The sequence below is a fragment of the Coenobita brevimanus genome, chromosome 6, assembly GCF_032717465.1.
Source record: "Coenobita brevimanus isolate Jiangsu-jjx chromosome 6, ASM3271746v2, whole genome shotgun sequence".
NCBI classification, from domain to species: domain Eukaryota; kingdom Metazoa; phylum Arthropoda; class Malacostraca; order Decapoda; family Coenobitidae; genus Coenobita; species Coenobita brevimanus.
In genome coordinates, this window is record NC_136959.1 from 10,462,687 (window position 1) to 10,481,664 (window position 18,978).

Sequence of the window (18,978 nt, forward strand, 5' to 3'; positions counted from 1 at the left end):
TCGCAAGCCCTCCCACCATGACAAGGTGGTTTCCGTGGCGGGATATGATAGCCACACCAAAGGGAAACTACCATGACACTCACACACTCTTAAACACTTACATCACACCACACTTACACACTCTTATACACTTACATCACACCACATTCACACACTCTTATACACTTACATCATACCACACTCACACACTCTTATACACTTACATTACATCACACTCACACACTCTTATACATTTATTTAATATACCACCCTCCATTCGGGAAAAGCTACCATGCAGTACTAAACTGCAACTTCACGATAGCATATGACATAGTTAACAGCAATGAAAGTTACAAAAAGAGCCTAAACTATAAAAAGGGAAACCATCATGACCTAAAGAAGTATTTCTTAGAAACTGATTGGGGAAAGGAGCTTAGAGGACAAGATTTAAATGCTATATATAAAAAATTCTGTGAACCTTATGAAACAGGAGTCCAGAAGTACATCCCAAAGCACAAAGAAGCAGAAAAGAAAATAAAGAAATGGTTCAATACAGAATGTAAAAAATCAAAAGAAAAAAAAGATTTGTTGTGGAATAGATACAGAAGACACAATAGTGAAAGGGCATATAATAATTACAAACAGGCAAGAAACGATTATACAAGAATAAGGAGGGAAGCCCAAAAACAGTTTGAGGAGGATATCATAAATAAAAGCAGTGATCAACCGAAGCTATTTTACAGCTACATCAGAAGCAAAACCAAAGTAAAAGATAAAATACAATCCATTACGGACGAGGGAATCACCTATACACAAGAGAAGGATATTTGTGAAGCACTAAACAAGAAATTCCCATCAGTTTTTACAGAGGAAAACACTTTTGAGAGGGATTATGTGGAACATGCATGCCCACACATACTACCAGATATAAAAATATCAGAAAAAGCAATACAGGAGGAGCTAAGTAAATTAGACAAAGGAAAAGCAAATGGTCCTGATGAAATTTCATGTTGGGTACTACGTGAATGTGCAAAGGAGTTAATTTTTAATTTTCAAGAAATCCTTGAGTCAAGGTAAACTACCTGATATTTGGAAGAAAGCAAACATTGTTTTCTTATTCAAGAAAGGGAATAGACAAAATCCACTCAACTACCGACCAGTATCACTTACCAGTGTTGTAAGCAAGGTATTAGAAAAGCTTATAAGAAAAGCTTGGGTAAATCATCTAGAAGAACACAATATGATAACAGAAAGACAGTTTGGTTTCAGAAAAGAAAAATCATGTGTTACTAATCTGTTGAGGTACTATGACAGAATAACAGACACATTACAGGAAAGAGAAGGATGGGTGGACAGTATCTATTTAGATTTCAAGAAACCATTTGACACAGTACCACACCAAAGACTTTTATGGAAACTGTACCATCAAGGAGGAATTCGAGGCAAACTGTATTGTTGGATGCAAGATTTTCTCATAAGAATAGAAATGAGAACAGTACTAAGGGGAAATTACTCATCATGGAAAGAAGTGACTAGTGGAGTATCACAGGGCTCAGTGCTGGCACCAATCATGTTTTTAGTGTATATAAATGATATAGACAATAACACTGGAAATGAAAACTATTTAAATATGTTTGCAGATGATGCAAAAATACAAAGGAGAATTACTAACATACACTCTTGTAAAGAGCTACAAGAAGAATTAAATAAACTTCATGAATGGAGTAATACATGGCAAATGGATTTCAATGTGGACAAGTGTCATGTAATCAAGTTTGGTAAAAGTGGAAAAACACCTGATTGGTATTATACGTTAGGAAATAAAACCCTACACACATCAGAAAGAGAGAAGGACCTAGGTGTGATTATCGATAGCAGACTATCTCCGGCTGACCACATGAGTGAGAAGGTACGAAACATGTATACACTGCTTGCAAATATGAGAATAGCATTCACATACATAAATGAAGACATGCTAAGAAAGATAATAACATTATTCATCAGACCAACCCTGGAGTATGCATCAGTAGTCTGGAGTCCTCATCTCAAAAAACACATAGACAAGACTGAAAAAGTTCAAAGGGCCGCTACAAGATGGGTACCAAGCTTAAGGGATCTAAGCTAAGAAGAAAGACTAAATAAACTGAATCTACCAACACTACAGGAGGGAAGGAAAAGAGGTGACATGATTATGCTATATAAATGCATATCAGGGAAGGAGAAAATAGACATAAATGATTACTTAACCTATGGGGAAGCATCAGCAAGAGGACACAGCAAAAAAATGCATAAGAGAGGTGATAAAGACGTAAGGAAATTTGTTTCCCAAATAGAGCAATTGATCAGTGGAATGCACTACCGAATGAAATAGTGTGCCAAAACAATTCACAATTTTAAGGATATGTAAGATAAATATGGTTTAAGACACGGGACAGTACGAGCTTGACTCATTCCTGTAAAGAGACAATTAGGTAAGAACTTACATCACACCACACTCACATACTCTCATACACTTACATTACAAAACACTCATACACTCTTATACACTTACATCACACCACACTGATGTAGTGTCCTCACATTCCTCACCTTATCCACACTCTAGAACACATATTTAAACTAAAACATGTCATCACACACCAGGAAACAACACACCATTCCAAACCGCGAATATCCCCATACACCACAACATTTATCCCACGACATACATTGTCACAACAATCTTTACAAACTGCATAAACGAGCCTGACCAATGTTCCGCTATATATAAATGCCACTTACGCAGTACACTCAGCACCACTGAAGTCACGCCACAGTCAAATGCTTCATCATCACACTACACCACACCATATAGCACCACACCACTCACACACTCGCCGCCAGCACAGCCGTCAGCCCGGCCAATTACCCAGGTACAATTAATTACACTTCACAAACACTGATTCAGCCAGACTAACGAGGCGGTGGGGAGATTCATACTCGTATATTAATACTGAAGAGAGACAAAACAGGCAAAACAGGGAGTGAGGTAGGTGGGCAAACTGGGTGAGGCAAGTGGGAGGCAGATGTCTGAGGCAGGAGGAAGAGCAAGTGGGAAAGAAAGCTGCGAGAGAAGGTAGACAAGTGTGATAAAAGTGCAGGGAAGGTGTGTGTGACAGCAGTAGGAAGTGTGTGAGTATGACAACAGCTGCATATCACTGTTGAACTAGGAAGGGACTTACTGCCATTCCGTTTCAGTCCCGTTCCCATCCAAATGCTCTTATAACACACACACACACACACACACACACACACACAAGCACATACAGTACACACTCATTTATTAAACTGACTAACAATAGTTGCTTTGGGTTGTACAAATGTGATAATATTATTCCAGAAAACACTCAGCAATACCATTAATTTCTTAAATATAACTGTGAATTATGACATGATTTTATCATATAATTATGTTATAGTTGTATAGTGGCATAGTATTAGCAGGAAGTTAGTAATATCAAAGTATTACTATATGAGTATTACAGCATTATACTAGCGTTTATGATTAAACATTACACAATGATTATAGCCATGACACAATAATGCAATAATTTTATATATATATATATATATATATATATATATATATATATATATATATATATATATATATATATATATATATATAATTGCAACCGGATGTTAAAGGGAATTTGTGAAACCAGAGATTTCATGAAATCCCTTGGGATTTAGAGAAATGAGTTTGTTAGGATGGATTAAGTAAGGTTAGGTTAATGTAGGTTGTGGTTATATATATATATATATATATATATATATATATATATATATATATATATATATATATATATATATATATATATATATATATATATATAATTGCAACCGTATGTTAAAGGGAATTTGTGTAACCAGAGATTTCATGAAATCCCTTGGGAATTAGATAAATGAGTTTGTTAGGATGGATTAAGTAAGGTTAGGTTAATGTAGGTTGTGGTTAGATTAGGCTGAGCTAATCTAGGTTAGGTTAGGTTAGGTTAGGTTAATTTAGATGAACGTTTAACATAACTTAGCATTAATCAAATTAACCTAACTAACCTAGCCTAGCGTAACCTAAAAAAAAATCTAGATTATCCCAGCCTAACCTAACTGCAGCCTAACTCATTTCACGAGTTCCCTAGAGATTTCATTAAAGCCTACTTCCTAAACAATCCACCAAGACGAAGTAGTCATATTGCATTACAAAAATATATCAAAGTGAATCTATCCATTGACATATATCAAGAGCTTGAACATTGTCATATTCACGAGATTTGGTAACCAGAAGACCTGTAGCCTACATATTACAGCAATAGTAGAGGCCTTTAAGACCCTAACTTATTAAACTTGCGATACAGCAGAATAACCATAAGAGTGTAATTGTCGTTTATGTACCAGTAAAATGTGTTAAGCATTATTTATTCTTAAAATAGCATATGTAATATCAACTCACATCTGTAGAACGAGTGGTATCGATCTGAAACATATAACGTTATTCATTTTGATGTGCAGTAACTCTGCGGTTAAATAAAACCATTCATTTTCCATTCATCTTCTCTTATTGCAATGTCATGATTGTGTTACCATGTATCTCAAGTCACGCCATCTTAGTACCGTATTTTACCCTGTCTGCTTCTGGACTGGTGATTGGCCGCTGCTGGTGATGACATTATATCAGTTTATTCAAGAGCGATCAAGGATGGGACGCTGTTCCACTTTGTTCAGTTTTGCTCGGTTTTGTTTGATTCTGTTCCTTTTTGCTACACCCAAGACTTAACATGTGTGGTATATGGTACCTTCCCTGACACACCTTCATCCTAGACTCGTCTGTCTCTTGGTTGCCAACTCTTTCTCCTTTACAGAGTATTCTGGTCTTAGCTACCACATGTCGCTTTTTGCCTCGTTCCCCTTTCATTCATTCATTGCCAGACGCCATGTATCCCAGACGGGGTGGCCAATGGCTTAGAGTTAATTGTTTTACAGGGAAGGGCACTAATCCTCCACCAACCCCACTTGACACGTAGGGATGCCAACAGCATCTGGTGTTCCCAGGCGGTCACCCATCCAAGTACTAACCAGACCCAACGTTGCTTAACTTCGCTGATCGGAGGGGAAGCGGTGTACTCAACGTGGTATGGCCGTTTAAATGTGCATATTTCAGAAAACTTTTATTTTCTCTCTCTCTCTCATGGCAAGAGTCGTCCAGAAGTTATCTCTTGAGCTCTACAAAGTCACATCTTTAATTCTTTAATGATAAAGTCGTCTTTCAAAATGGATTTTCTGTTGGCCTGAGCGCTTTTGTCCAGGCAAGCAATCTTATTTGTACTTACATATTCACGTAAGGACGTGTAATATTGATGCAAAACTTATGGTTTGATATCAGTCTTTAAACTACATATCTGTCTTCTACATATGCCTGTCCAACAACAGTCCACAGAAGAACTGAGGAAGACAGGATCAAGACAGATGCAATCCGTGGTTACTGATGATTAGCTGCCAGCTTATCTATATTCCATTTGACATCATTTCAACACGTGTTTTACTCATGTCTTCATCTTTCTTCTCTCTCTCTCTCTCTCTCTCTCTCTCTCTCTCTCTCTCTCTCTTTCACCTGTCAGCCAGTTCACATAAATACCGGTATTTATGATGATAATACCGTCATTCACGACACAAACAAACAAGTAGAGTCAATAAAAATTTTGGTTACATGACTCTCTATATCATGGATAAATATTCATAAGATTAATATCAAAATTACACCAAAGTTATCGTGCTGAAGTTCAGTGATGCTAATTTTAAGAATATCTCCAAAGAACGGAATTGGAGAACAAGCGCAAGAACAGCAAATGTTCCCATTCTTCTACAAACCTGCTTTAATACGAGTACTCTATTGCATGGTTATATTCAAAATATTTTCTTCATTTTACTCTCCTTAACATCCCTCTCCTACATACCTCTCTCCCGAACCCGTTTCCTACAGAAGTCTTAGTCACCCATTCCCCTCTACCTTCTTTCACCCTTCTACCTCTCTCAACCTCACAATTTTCTCTCTCTCGAGCGCGAACTCTTTTCACTAAAACCCCTTCACTTCTATCTCACCTTTCTCGTTTCATCTGTACTCCTTCACGTTTTCTCTGCCACCCTCCTTCATTACTTACCATCCCCAACCCCGTTTCTACCGCAGCTGTAACCTTCCCCCAGGCAGCCACAAATGACTCCTTCATATACTGTAGACCCGTACGAGGCAATGGGCTTTAATTCACCTCCCATCTGGCCCCTCTTCTCCTTGATGGCACCCTAGTTGTCAGAGGGGCGAGGAACGAGCTGTGTGTGTGTGTGTGTGTGTGTGTGTGTGTGTGTGTGTGTGTGTAAGAGAGAGAGAGAGAGAGAGAGAGAGAGGACGGTGGACTGCGAATCACTTGAAGGGACAGAACCGAGAAGCATGCAAGAAGCTGTTGATTGAGATGAAATTATTGATAGCACCTGAGTCATGATAAAGATAAGTATATTCGGCAAAATTTGTTGAGGTGGTATGAATGGCTGCAAACAGTCCAGCATGATTGTGGATGATAAAAAAAAAAAAAAAAAAAAAAAAAACTAGCCAGGATAAATCAAAACATATTAAGAAGTGGATAAGAGGACTGTGGATGGAGAACAGCAGTAAATGGAGTATTGCAAGGGAAGAGGATTGATCATGATAAGAAAGGGAAAAATTTTTGTTACATGATGGAAGAAGCAAATCACCAATACTTTGTCCGGAAAGTCTGGTAGGAATTGGATAATACCCGAACTGAGGCTAACAAAAGCATTAAAAATAAAGGAGGAGATCTTCCAGCCAACGAAAGTGTACGAGTGATTCAAGCCAGAAGTACTGTCAGATGACAGTGGGAGGGGTGGGTCATATTGTCAGATGACAGTGGGAGGGGTGGGTCATATTGTCAGATGACAGTGGGAGGTGTGGGTCATATTGTCAGATGACAGTGGGAGGTGTGGGTCATATTGTCAGATGACAGTGGGAGGTGTGGGTCATATTGTCAGATGACAGTGGGAGGTGTGGGTCATATTGTCAGATGACAGTGGGAGGGGTGGGTCATATTGTCAGATGACAGTGGGAGGTGTGGGTCATATTGTCAGATGACAGTGGGAGGGGTGGGTCATATTGTCAGATGACAGTGGGAGGTGTGGGTCATATTGTCAGATGACAGTGGGAGGGGTGGGTCATCAGGAACGCATTTTGTGGGAATAAATCTGCTTTAAATGTGTGCGTCTTCCCTGGGTGGGACGTGTGGGTTTAAGGTTTATGTGCGAGCGTTGTTGGTGTGGTGGTAAGTGTGTGGTGTGAAGGTGTGGTGGTAAGTATGTATTCTGGAAGTGTGGTGGTAAGTGTGTATTGTGAAGGTGTGGTGGTAAGTGTGTGTTGTGGAGGTGTGATGGTAAGTGTGTGTTGTGTAGGTGTGGTGGTAGGTGTGTGTTGTGCGGGTGTTGTTTTGTCTGTTGCGGGAGTGTGATGGTGTGTCTTGTGGGAGTATGGTGGGAAGTGTGGTGTTAAGTGTGTGGTGTGTGGGTGTGGTGGGAAGTGTGTGGCGTGTTGGTGTGGTGGTAAGAGTGTGGCGTGTTGGTGTGGTGGTAAGAGAGTCTTCTGATGGTGCAGTGGTAAGTGTGTGTTGTGCAGGTGTGGTTGTGAAGGTTGTGGAGATGTGAGGGTAGAGGTGGTATTGGTAAACGGAGTGAGTGGTCATGAGTACAAGAGTTGTTTAGAGGTGAGTGTGACTGTGGGAGTTGTGTAGGGTTGGGTGTAAGTGTGTGAGTTATGTAGAGGTTGGTGTGGTTGCAAAGGTTGTTAGAGAATGGGCGCAGGGATTGTATTGTTGTGAGTGTGGGTTGTGGGGATGTGACTGTGAGTACGAATAATGATTTTTTGAAGACTTACTATTGGATTTTTTTTTTTTTTTTTTTTTGAAAATGAGCCCATTTGCAGTTTATTGGTTTAGTTTTGTTGTATGTTTGATAACATCAGCTAGGTTGACGACCAGATTAGCCATTCTGTGTTTTCTAGAGCTTCTAGCCTCCACCCACTATATTACAACTTGTTTATTATGAATACAAAACTATACTCAGTTTTGTTTATTGAGGAGAAGATGCACTTGACAAGTTGGTGATGATTGGCTGAATGCAACATATCCGAATAACATTTACTAACCAAAATTTCCCCCTCAGAATATATGTTGCCAATTAATAATGCTAACGAGTAAAGAGATTATACAGTAATGTTGCATTCAAACAGTAATCACGAACCTATTAAGTGCATCTTCGCCTCGATAAAAACAAAACAAATAAAAAATGAGTTATAGGCTTCACGCTTTGGCTGGTGTAGCCTATGTGATGTGGTGAGGTCATCTACCAGTCTTCGTGAAAGCTTGTCGGTGGGTTGGCCACGGAGGGTCACATTTCACGGGTATAAACTGATACCAAGAAAAGAAATTCCAATTTCACGGAGGAGCTGCCAGGTCGCCCGCATGTCCCTACAGATATCTGTTCTCTCCCTTATTTTTACAGGAACTGGGCAGCGTTAGAGAGAGGAGGTGAAAGGTCTGGATTTACTATTTTCCTTTTGATTCCTACACTTACACGTTATTTTATTTATTTTTTTTTTCTCGTCTATCAATTTCTGGACGGCAGGACGGTAGTATTTTTTGTTGAATGATGGTGGGAGGGTAAGGAAAATGATGGAGGAAGGTTTTCCTTTCTTCGTGCCTCTTTTTTTCGTTTTTGCTATAAAGAATGTGCCTCCCTCTTATTACTGATATAGGTTGCAGTAGGTGAAGGTCCCTACCATCCACCCACTGGAGGTAGAGATTGATACTTCAGGTGACTCAAAGTGAGTGGTAAGCCATATTATTTCCTACAGCCTAGGGAACCGTTTTTTACGTTGGTGGGTAACCACATAAGCAAACATGTAATGTGTATGAGTGTCTGATTTTAATATGTATGATGATGTGTATGCGTGGTTTAGAGCCATTGTATGATACAGTTGCTGAGAGACTTCCTGTTGCGAATGTGCAGTGTTGTTGCTGAGACAGTTCAAGTTGTGTACAGATCAGAGTATCTGCAAACTCAGTGTAATATGCCTGACACGTGCTGTATGTGAACAAACCCTGGTCTCTCCCGACTCAGAAACAGTGTGAAAGAAACTAGACACCAAGGGTGTTGGACATACCTATGATCAAGATGTCGTTGGAGATATTTTACAAACTGAGTTTCTTTGTGTGTCTGTCATCTCTCAACTCCTTCCACACTAACCTGGCTAAGCATATACATTTAATGTATAGAATTTATAATATATCTAATGTATGTATTGCATAATACAATACATTAAAGTTCCATCACGTCCATGGGAAATCGTTTTAAATGATCTTTAGTTACCTTTTACGGAGTCTTGTTCAGACTACTTGTTGTTATTGTTGATCAGTTCTCATGTTATTGTGTTCTCGTGGCTCTGCAAGACTAGACTGCCTTTATTGATCATGTTATCTGTCTATTTACAACGCTATCAATCACAGTTACTGATAATCTTTCTGGGTTCAACAACAGTCGTCTTGTTGAGATTTGTAAGAAGTATATCATTAAATGTAATGTTACACCTAAGCTTCTTGCCTTTAATGGCATTGTTGAAATACAAAATTATAAGTTGTTTGAGAGCTTGAGGTACTTGGGGCGCGTCCACACGTGTGGTGGAACATGTGCTGGTAACACGTAAACAACACAATAACGAACAAGCTGCAAACATGCTTGGAACACCAGTGTCCAAATCATGTTGTCAACATCATGATGAGGTCTCAATTGCCTCGTATGGACCCACGTATAGCATCACTTCTGCTGCCATTAAGTTCGAAGCTGCACTGAAATATGTTTGCATCCATCTGTCCAAATACTGCTGCATACATGTATTCAAACATGTTGCCAGCTGTGTTGTCAACACATGTTCAGGGACACGTGTGGACGCGCACTTAGGTTCTCAGAGCACCTATTGAGTTGGGTGGATACCACATGTTGCCACTTCTGTCAACAGCTCAGTTAATGGATCTATTGGTAAAGCTCCATTCTTTGTGATAAATCTCTGCCCAGTTCAATGTTACTATCATTCTTGTTCACTCCTTAACCTGGGCGACTGTGTGAGTGAAACTGTCAGACTTCTAAAGAATGCACCAGTACACCACTGCATTGGCAGAGAGGTGCTGTGGTGCCACCATGATGGAAAAGGGATGCAAGGAGATAACTGAACACGGCAGTGATCACTGAAGCTGAGGCAGAAGATGGATTAAGATAAATCGTTGTGGCAGAGAGAGAGAGAGAGAGAGAGAGAGAGAGAGAGAGAGAGAGAGAGAGAGAAAGAGAAAGAAAAAAGTTCCAATTAACGTCAGTAAACTAATTATGTGTCTTATCACAAACTGTCATACTGTTGGTGATGAGTTGACAATGTTTATTTATTACAGATTATGGTGCTGAAGAATTAATAATTTCAGTCTGCTGATACCTCTCGAACCTTGACGACACAGTACAGTATTGTTTTCATTTAAAATAAATATAAGTGGGCAACTTTGGCAAATATTAGGGAGATGGTGACTTCGTAAAAACTGATATTTTCAGAGTGAGGAAAACTTTTTTGTATAGCGGAGGAGAGAAGAATGTTCCGATATGATGGTGATTGTTAAGTTATATAGACCGTATGACGGATGGTGATAGACCTGTGGTGTCAGGTGTCGATGGTGTGGGTTTATATGTTGATAGTATTGTGCTGGGTGATGATGGATGGTCGTAGTGAAGTGTTGTGTCTGGTGTCGATGGAGGTAGTATGGTGCAGGATGATAAGTGATGGTGGTGGTAAACTGTGGTGGAATGATGGTCATGTGGTGGGATGGTGGTCCTTTGTTGGGTAGTGGCAGTGGTAGGGTGGCAGCGTGGTTGTGAGAGTGTGGAAGTGAGGTTGTAAATGGAGGCGGAATGTTGAAAATAAAACATAGTGATGGCGTTGGTCTCCAAATGATGGCAAAATATCGAAGGAAGGAGTTAGGAATTATGAAACAGATGATGGCAGTGATATCGGCAGGGTGTAGAGATGGTGGGAAAGTGATGACGGGGTGGTGATGAGCATTACTGATGGCAGAGTAGTGATGAGCATTACTGGTGATGAGTATTACTAATGGCAGGGTGGTGATGAGCATGAATGATGGGAAAGTGGTGATGAGCAATACTGATGGCAGTTGTGATGAGCATTACTGATGGCAGTGGTGATGAACAATACTGATGGCAGAGTGGTGATGAGTATTACTGATGGAAGAGTGGTGATAGTATTACTGATGGCAGAGTGGTGATGAGCATTACTGATGATGAGCATTACCAATGGGAGGGTGGTGATGAGCATTACTGATGGCAGGGTGGTGATGAGCATTACCAGTGGTAGGGTGGTGATGAGCATTACCAATGGCAGAGTGGTGATGAGCATTACTGATGGCAGGGTGGTGATGAGCATTACCAGTGGTAGGGTGGTGATGAGCATTACTGATGGCAGAGTGGTGATGAGCATTACTGATGGCAGAGTGGTGATGAGCATTACTGATGGCAGAGTGGTGATGAGCATTACTGATGGCAGAGTGGTGATGAGCATTACTGATGGCAGAGTGGTGATGAACATTACTGATGGCAGGGTGGTGACGAACATTACTGATGGCAGAGTGGTGATAAACATTACTGATGGCAGAGTGGTGATGAACATTACTGATGGCAGGATGGTGATGAACATTACTGATGGCAGAGTGGTGATGAACATTACTGATGGCAGAGTGGTGATGAACATTACTGATGGCAGAGTGGTGATGAACATTACTGATGGCAGAGTGGTGATGAACATTACTGATGGCAGTGATGATGCGCAGTACTGATGGCAGTGATGATGCGCAGTACTGATGGCAGTGATGATGCGCAGTACTGATGGCAGTGATGATGCGCAGTACTGATGGCAGTGATGATGCGCAGTACTGATGGCAGTGATGATGCGCAGTGATGATGGCAGTGATGATGCGCAGTACTGATGGCAGTGATGATGCGCAGTGATGATGCGCAGTACTGATGGCAGTGATGATGCGCAGTGATGATGGCAGTGATGATGCACAGTACTGATGGCAGTGATGATGCGCAGTACTGATGGCAGTGATGATGGGCAGTACTGATGGCAGTGATGATGCGCAGTACTGATGGCAGTGATGATGAGCAATACTGATGGCAGTGATGATGCGCAGTACTGATGGCAGTGGTGATGAGCAATACTGATGGCAGAATGGTGATGAGTATTACTGATGGCAGAATGGTGATGAGCATTACTGATGGCAGAATGGTGATGAGTATTACTGATGGCAGAATGGTGATGAGTATTACTGATGGCAGTGGTGATGAACCTAACTGTTCATGAGCATAACGGGCGACGAGTATTACTGATGGCAGAATGGTGATGAGCATTACTGATGGCAGAATGGTGATGAGCATTACTGATGGCAGAATGGTGATGAGCATTACTGATGGCAGAATGGTGATGAGCATTACTGATGGCAGAATGGTGATGAGCATTACTGATGATGAGCATTGCTAATGGCAGAGTGGTGATAAACGTTATTGGTTACAAAGTGTTGATGAGCATTACTGGTCGCAGATTGGTGATCAGCATAATCGATGACAGAGTTGTGATGAGCAGTACTGGTGATGAGCACTGATGATGGAAGGTGATGTGCATTACTGATGGCAAGGAGGTGATGAGCACTTCTGATCGCAGAATGGCGATGAGCATTAATGATGGCAGAGTGCTAATTATCATTAATGACGGCGGAGTAGTGATGAGCATTAACGATGGTACGGTGAAGATGAGCATTACTGATTGTAGAGTGGTGATGAGAATTACTAATCACAGAGTCGTGATCAGCATTAATGATGGTAGAGTGATGATGTACATTAATGATGGCAGGGTGGTGATGAGCTTAATGATGGTACAATGATGATGAGCATTAACGTGGTACGTTGGTGCCAGGAAGATGATGGCATATTGGAGATAAGCATTACTGATTGTCGGAAAGTTATAGAGTGGTGATGATGAGAAATAATCATGGCCCTTTGTTGGCAGGATGGTGATGGCAGAGTGATGATAGGAACTGGTGGCACTCTAATGGCAGGATGGTGGTGGGAACTGGTGGCACTCTAATGCTAGGATGGTGATGGGAACTGGTGGCACTCTAATGCCAGGATGGTGATGGGAACTGGTGGCACTCTAATGGCAGGGTGGTGATGGGAACTGGTGGCATTCTAATGGCAGGATGGTGATGGCAGCGTGGTGATGGGAACTGGTGGCACTCCCAATGGCAGGGTGGTGATGACAGGGTGGCAATGAGAACTGGTGGCACTCTAATGGCAGGGTGGTGATGAGAGCTGGTGGCACTTTAATGGCAGGGTGGTGATGGGAACTGGTGGCACTCTAATGGCAGGGTGATGATGGGAACTGGTGGCACTCTAATGGCAGGGTGATGATGGGAACTGGTGGCACTCTAATGGCAGGGTGATCATGGGAATTGGTGGTACTTTAATGGCAGGATGGTGATGGCAGGGTTGTGATGGGAACTGGTGGCACTCTAATGGCAGGGTGGTGATGGGAACTGGTGGCACTCTAATGGCAGGATGGTGATGGAAGGGTGGTGATGGGAATTGGTGGCACTCTAATGGCAGGGTGGTGATGGGAACTGCTGGCACTCTAATGGCAGGATGGTGATGGCAGGGTGGTGATGGGAACTAGTGGCACTCTAATGGCAGGGTGGTGATGGGAACTGGTGGCACTCTAGTAGCAGGGTGGTGATGGCAGGGTGGTGATGGGAACTGGTGGCACTCTAATGGCAAGGTGGTGATGGCAGGGTGTTGATGGGAACTGGTGGCACTCTAATGGCAGGGTGGTGATGGGAACTGGTGGCACTCTAATGGCAGGGTGGTGATGGGAACTGGTGGCATTCTAATGGCAAAGTGGTGATGGCAGGGTGTTGATGGGAACTGGTGGCACTCTAATGGCAGGGTGATGGTGGGAACTGGTGGCACTCTAATGGCAGGGTGGTGATGGCAGGGTGGTGATGGGAACTGGTGGCACTCTAATGGCAGAAAAGCATCAGGGCAGCATAAGGAATGTTGTATGATTGGGGTGGGGGGATTCTAGTACATTCGAACATTTTACGAGGGTCACTAAGGAAGCACTGGTGTATTGGCTCAGTTACCCCCTCGCACCACACTGCCGAAAATATTTCCAACTTTAATATTATATTAAGACAATGACGTATTACACAGCCAGGGAGGAAGGACTGAGAGGCTTACTGACAAAATGTCCGGGATACAGAGATGTCCCAAGCAATCAGAAGTAGCTGTGTTGTTGTTCAAGTGCAACATTTTTATAGCGGAAAAATTGTAACATTCTTCGAGTGAAGTGTAGCCTACAGGATAAAGACAATAATCAAACAAACAGAACAGAGGTACAAGTTAAAGGAACATATGTAGAAAATAAGATGGAGCTGAAATAGCATGGAGGAATATATCCGAATATTTCTGAGGCAAGAATATACACAAAGATAGATCGAGATGTCACGAAGAATTGTGAGTTGAGGTAGATCCTACAAGTACGTATAGAAAGCTGGTTTATGATGATGCGAAGGAACACAGGCGAGTTAAGATTTCTTGTGACTACTTTTATCTTTCTTCAAAGACATTGTCAGTAAAAGAAGAAATTTAATGCCAGTTTCATAATGCATGGTTTTGACATTTTACCATGCAAATCGGATATATATATATATATATATATATATATATATATATATATATATATATATATATATATATATATATATATACGTAATTCTTGCCAAGAAAAATTTCAGCTTAATACACCACACCCATTTATATAAGTGCCTGTGTCCCGGTATTACCACAGCTACAGTATTTCTGTTGTTCCGTCATTAGCCCAAAATATCACTCCCACAAAATACTCCATTCACTAAAACACAAAAACCATTTCTTTTGCCAATGGATTCCAAAATTCCCACTAAAAATGTTTTGTGATCACAGGCCAGCAGTTGATACTACAAAGTAAAACAGTTGCACAAATGCCAGGCCAGTGAAATATTTTCCAAACTGAATTACTTGATCCATAAGGACGAGAACGGAAAAATCACCTTTACAAAATGGAGTTGTTTGATCTAAATCAGAAAAAGAGGTAATGCATCTGGAAATGTTTTGGCCAGCAAGTTGGAATAATTGAGTTCTGGTTGATGTTAATTGATTTTATTCACCTTCGAGAATCTCCCCACGGCTAGATAGGTAATGGAATATGATACGGTAGACAGGACAAAGCCAGAATAAATTGGCATGAACCACTTAGTTTTAACTCTGGAACATCAGTAGAACCATTATCATGAAATTCGTATTCTATATGATGGTGACACCTTGACAGAGTAAATTACTGAAGCTAACAAACCCCACAGCATAAGGCACAAGACTGACACAACGGAGACTATTAGGCATAATAAATGTTAGTTGATTTTACAAAGAAAAAACACTGAGTTTTACTTAATAAAATAAAATGATGAAAATGAATATCCAGATATGACATAAACCCAAATTCTGTAGTTGTAACAGAAAATTTATGATTTGAAAAGAACCAGTCTTACATCAGTATATATATATATATATGATCGTTTTTTGTCTTTATAACGGTTAATCCAGATACTCCTAACTGCGTGGATAGATTTTGATGAAACACTGCCGAAACACTACCTGAGGTCCCAGATTTTGCGTCTATCTATCTATCTAACCGTAAGTGCTCTAACGAACTGGCTTCAATTCTTCCTCCCCTTCACATTTTCTCCCGAAATACTCGGGCAGCTGGGAGCGCCCATGAATCCACACTCTCTCCCCCACAATGCAGAACCTCTGCTTATCAAAATTCATTTATCCCCAGAACTACTACTCTCTGGAATTCACTTCCTGGGAGTTGCTTCCCACATACATTTAATCCTCTCGATTTTAAATCCAATTGTTATAAGTATTTTATGAATGGAGGATGCCTTTAGGCACATGGACTTATCTTTTTTCCTTTGTTTTTCCTTCCTCCATTCATCATCAATATATATATATATATATATATATATATATATATATATATATATATATATATATATATATATATATATATGGCAAACCGCAAGAGAGCTCCCATTAACAAATGATTGAAATAATATGACAGGGATTATGTTTCGTAATTGTATATTAATTTATGACATTTAGATTCTGCGGAAATACTTATATTATTAGAGACTGTATAAGATATTCATGACACCCAAATTCTGCGAAAATAACATGTTACTCAAGCGCGCGAAGTTGGATTTGTTGACATTGCCGGTGGCTTCCAAGTTCCAACAGATGGCAATGGGTCGATTCGAACCCGAAACTCATTCGTCCCCAGATTGTTCAGGTTAGCTAGGTTAGGTTAAATAATCTCAGGTTTGGATGAATTAGATTAGGTTGTGTTAGGTTAGGGTACGTCATATCGTATTTAGTTAGTAGAGACGAACGATTAGTGACGGATTGATTTTGTAGCCGAGTCAACCAGAGTCCGACGTGACAGATGGTAGTTATGCCACGGTTTGCGTGTAAAACTGGTGATCTTATTGATATTTTCAAAATTACGAATTTCAGCCATTTTTAAGCTATCACAATGGTAATTACGTTATAGTTTGCTGAGGAAAAAATACAGTTGTTAATTTTATGCATGCGAGCACTCGTGTGCTTTCACCATTTATATAAATCATCATCAGTCGTTTTGAACATCCATTGCAAGACCGGACTTTCCCAACCGAAGTGGGGTCGATAAAGCCTACGTATCTCTACCAACGGGCTTGGGTTGTCTGGTATATATATATATATATATATATATATATATATATATATATATATATATATATATATATATATATATATATATATATATGTATGTATGTATGCGGAAAAAAAATTTAGCTGCGAAATTAACGAATCCAGCGTAGTCACTTTTCTTTTTTTTTTTGTAGTTTCATACGTTTTTTTTTTTTTCAAAGATCAGAAAAATAAACATCGTATGATGGAACAAACCAACATATGCCGCCCTGATCGGCCTTAAGCGAGTATATAAAATGATGTAAGTCATGTGATAGTTACCCCTTAAAATCAAAGGAGCTACCCTGAAAAGTTACGTAGCAGACGTACGAGCCAAACGATACAGGGGAAAAAAAAAATACACACAGAAGAATTACCAGAAACTACATAAAACCAGTTGCAATGAGTAAATAACCCAGAAATAGGCGTCCCTACCACAGGTTTGGAGCGTGTTCGAGGCTGCAATGATGTAGTTTAGGCTTTTGGGGGTTACCTTTTTTTTTTTTTTTTTTTCACTGAAGTCTCTGAAGAGCAATTATCATGACAGCTTTAAAAAGTTACAAATGTCATCGTTGGCGTAAAAGCTGAAAAAATCACTTGTTCTGGTTTGTTGCTGCCTACCTGAAACGCTTTAAGCTGAATTTGTCATTGAGAGAAAAAGGCTGGTTACCTGTGGATGACGGTTTTAATGGTAATTAACAAAGGGTATAATATGCCACGTTTAGTTCTAAAATTGATAAGAAATATAAAATTGGTGTTCGTCATGGAGGGAAATTTTATGAGCCGTATAGGGCAAGAATATTACACTCTAAACTTCAGGTGACGTAAAGTGTTCTCGCACGCTTTTTTCGCTCCAGCAATAGCAGAACTATCTGCCATTTTAGCCCCAGTAACCAGAAAGAACATATATCACCCAGCAAAGGTAGTAATAAAACCAATCGGCAAGACAAAACTCAAAAGATAGTCAACAACCTCCCACTGGAAAAACATCAGCAGCTCAGAACAACCACGTCGTACCTAACCACTGCCACAGATACAAGCACCATTTCCCAGCAAACTGCTCCATGTGAGCCATTAGCTACATGGAACAATTATCAGCCATAGACGGTCTTTTCTCTCGCGCCATCCTAATGAGGTTCGTCAGTTACTGTGTGTGTGTGTGTGTGTGTGTGTGTGTGTGCTCACAGCAACCCACTTTCGCCCCTCTTATTACAACTGTGGGTTACACTTAGCACTGAATGATGAGGAAAGAAGCTTTTCACAGGCTTGCATAAAAAGAATGTTACACACAAAGCTATGCGTCCAAAGCCGCAAAACTGCTGGATCTAGAACTGAAATATGTCCTTGAATATATCATGCATATTTACTACCAAGGACTGTCAATACTGTGGCAGTAAGGTCTATATGAGCAGATTTGAAGCTAGTGGGGGGAAGCTTGTCATGGCCGCAAGTGGCAGTGTGTAATCAAACAGATTATATTACCAAGGTTTTCACTCGTATCATATTGGGTATGGAATTGTTCTACACTGCTTTAATCAAAGTTACATAATTACGAAGACATTAGTTAAAGTTAAGTGGGCAAAGTGATTACTGATAGTAAAGCTTGGTCAGAATGGCATGAAACAATATTGTTGGGTGTGGATATGGTTGTGCATGTGGAGTGTCCTTTTTAATACAACTGCTTTGGATAAAAAGATGGAATATTAGGCTACGTCAGGCACTAAGCAGCATTTGGCAAAAGTCTCAGATGAGAATACTCACTGAGAGATTACACAGATGGACACTTTGTATAATCTCTCTGTTCTCAAGCGTTACATCCCTGCTAACTAAACTAATGACCCTGGTGCAGTCAATACTCACATATCTACCTAAACTAGAAAATATAATCAATAAAATATATCTTATTGGACAGTGATATGGACGACTTACAAGTGATACTGCCGTAACTCAAGATGGTGGTGGAAAAGTGAAATGATATTC

The 18,978-nt window shown here is 40.4% G+C and overlaps 1 non-coding gene across 1 annotated transcript; it reads right to left on the reverse strand.

Annotated features, from left to right (window-relative positions):
- Nucleotides 1-5,042: 5,042 nt before the first annotated feature.
- LOC145403294 (5S ribosomal RNA) lies at nt 5,043-5,161 on the reverse strand. The gene has a single exon (XR_013897969.1). It is a non-coding gene; the product is annotated as a 5S ribosomal RNA (ribosomal RNA).
- Nucleotides 5,162-18,978: the final 13,817 nt, after the last annotated feature.